Source organism: Myripristis murdjan, chromosome 13 (assembly GCF_902150065.1).
Source record: "Myripristis murdjan chromosome 13, fMyrMur1.1, whole genome shotgun sequence".
Taxonomy (NCBI): Eukaryota; Metazoa; Chordata; class Actinopteri; order Holocentriformes; family Holocentridae; genus Myripristis; species Myripristis murdjan.
The window spans coordinates 114,318-117,500 of NC_043992.1; positions in this window are offsets into that span (position 1 = coordinate 114,318).

Here is a 3,183-nt window from a genome sequence, read left to right on the forward strand (position 1 = left end):
TTTATTGCAAACAACACTGTGCATCATGGATCTAATAAACTTAGGTATGACATCGAATATGATGTATATGGACTGCAAATGATAACAACTCCTGAATCTTATAGGCTACGATACAAGTCAATATACAAGACAACATCATCAGTGTATCTAATCATCATTAACAGTGAAGCTAAGTAAGAATCAAGCCCTTACGATAGTGATATTAATGTGTTTGGACAAAAATTGAAAGAGGGGGAGGAAGAGATTATGGACCCAGTTGTTTTTTGTTTTTTTTTTGGAATCCCAAACATTTTGTTTTGCTCATTGATCTTCATCATTAGATTTTGTGCCAGTGTCATGTTGATCAGTGCGTCATTTTATGCTCTGTTCCTGTTGGCTGGTTAGTAGACATAGTTCATAGCAGCAGTCACACTGTGACACTGTCAGACTTTTGTCCAAGACTGTCTTTGGTCCCATCACTGTGACAACAGCTATCTCACATAGTGCAAAGGTTGGACCACACTTTCAGAAAATAAAGCACATAATTGTACCTTTAGGGGTACAACAGCTTGTCACTGGGGCAGGGCCCGCTAAGGTACAGCTTTTGTACCCTTGACATTGGGTTCTTAGTTGCACCCTTGTGGTTTGTACTTTAGAGAGATCAGTGTTGCCCCTATATTGTAACTACAATATTGACTGTGTAATTGTATTAGCTGTTTTTCATGTCCACAAATCTACATAGCTTATTTCATTTCAGGGCTACTCAACCATAGCCTACAAGTTAAAATCCCCAAATCATACAGTGTATAGCTGGCTTTAGACAGAGTAAACAGGAAGGAGAGGAATCACTCTAGTGACAGAGAGATTAAGTTATTTTTATGAGCTAGCTAATGAGTCTTTTCAATGTGCATCAGTTGCATAGTGAGTAGAAACATCCTACTAGACTTCCAGCAGCCTGCTCTGACCTTTGACCTCAGACCTGCCAGCACATTGTCTCCCCACAGGGATCAGAGGAGTATCATGTTGTAACTAGTTAGTAGATGAGTTTTAATTCATAGGGAAAACCTAATATATAGCTCATGCAAGGTCAGAACAGACCCAGACACACACGCATGCACACACAGGGCAGATATGAGATTTCATGTGAGAAAATGTTATTGTGACAGTAAAGCCTTTAGAAGTGAACTGTGCTGAACTAAACTGAAAGAGAGGGAGAGACTGTGTGTGTGTGTGTGTGTGTGTGTGTGTGTGTGTGTGTGTGTGTGTGTGTGTGTGTTAAAGACAGAGAGAGAGCTCAGAGACATACAGTCTCATGAAACATTAATCACACAGCAATGCCTTTCCAGTGGAGCAGACAATTTACTGTCTGATATTAACAGAGAGATGGTGGGGGACACAGAGAGAGAGAGAGAGAGAGAGAGAGAGAGAGAGAGAGAGAGAGAGAGAGAGAGAGAGAGAGAGCAGGCAGATACAACCCCCTCTGCAGAAGTCAGACAAGGTGATGAGGCTATAACCTCCCGTCTTTTCCTCCTCTCCTAGCCTGTGCTTTCCTCACATCTGCTCTTTCATTTCACCACCTCCTCTTCTCTTCCTCCTCCTCCACTCCTCTTTTCCACTGTTTGTCTGTTCAGCCCGTTTATGTCTGTCTGACATCACTGTTTTATCTATTCTGTGTTTTGTCTGTCTGTCCATCTGAACAACATGGCTGACTCACTGCAAGAAAACATCATCACCTGGTTTGAGAAATAGAATGCTGGAAGGGGGGGAGAAAGGGAGACAAAAGAGAGGGAGAAGAGGAGAGGATACAAAGAAAGAAGAGAAAGATGGAGAAAGGGGAGAGGATGGAGGATGCAAGAGAAGGATGGGGAAGGGAGATGAGACAAGATGGAGAAGAGGAAGGAGAGAGGGATTAGAGGAGACATGATGCAAGGGGAGACAAAAAGAAACAGAAGAACACAAGAAGAGGAGAAATGGAAGAGGAGGAGAGGAGACACATGAGGATGATGAAAGCAGATGAAAAGAAGAAATATGAAGAAAGGGAGACGAGAGGAGAGGAGAGGAGGAGGACAGGAGATGAGAGGAGGAGAGCATGAGCAGGGGGTGCAAGGGGAAGATGAAGAAAGAAGAGACAAATTAGAGGATGAAGGAGAGAGGAGATAGAAGAGAAGAGGACAAGGAAAGGAGGAGACAAGAGGAGAATAATGAAAATAGGAAGGGGAGATGTGAGAAAGAAGAAGTCAATGAAAGAAGAATAGAGGTGAGGAGGGGAAGAAAAGGAGTAGGACAAGACAGAGATGAGGAAGGGAGATGAGACCAAAGGAAGTGGAGGAAGGAGAGAAGGAACTGAAGAGAAAAAATACAAGAAGAAAAAAGATATAAACAGCAGGAAGGAGATACGAGGAAGGAAATGGAAGAGGAGGAAAGGAGAGAAGATACATGAGGATGAGAAAAGATTAGAAGAAAGGGAATAGGAAGAAAGGGAGACATGAGAGAAGGAGAGAGGGAGTAGATGAGGAGAGGAGATGAGAGAGGAGGGTAGGAGGAGATGAGGATTCTGCTGGCTGTCATGTAGCATCATCTTCAAAGCCCAGACTTTCACTGAGTGACACATTTCTCTCTCTTTCTCTCTCTCTTGCTTTCTGCATGTCTCTCTCTCAATTTCAGTCAATTTCAAAGAATACAGCCAACTCACTGACTACTTAAAGATACACATCTAGTATGCTGCACCTCTCTCTCTCTCGCTCTGTGTGCGCGCGCGTGTCTACGACCTTTCCAGTCCAGAATAACTGATATTTAAAGAGGAGCGGAGGCCCCATTCACCCCCCCAATCTCTCCTCTCTCCTTGCTCGCCCCTTGCCCCATTGTTCTCTCGCCCTCACACACACACACACACACACACACACAGGCTGAAAACAATGCCTGAAACGTGAATGGAGCAGCCATAGAGACGGTTGTAGCTCTCTCTCTCTCTCTCTGTCTCTCTCTCTCTCTCTCTCTCTCTCTCTGTTTTATCAAGGTCTCTCACCCCTGCTCTCTCTCTGTCGCGCTCCCTCCGCGCCAGATTCTAATGCGTTGCATTCTTACGCAACTGGAACGTCTGCTCAAATTAACCGCGGGAGACGATTTTTCAACCCCGCTTGCGTTAAAAACCCTCTGGACCGACGGAGGGAGGGGGGCTTTATGGTTACCAAGGACAACCGAGGG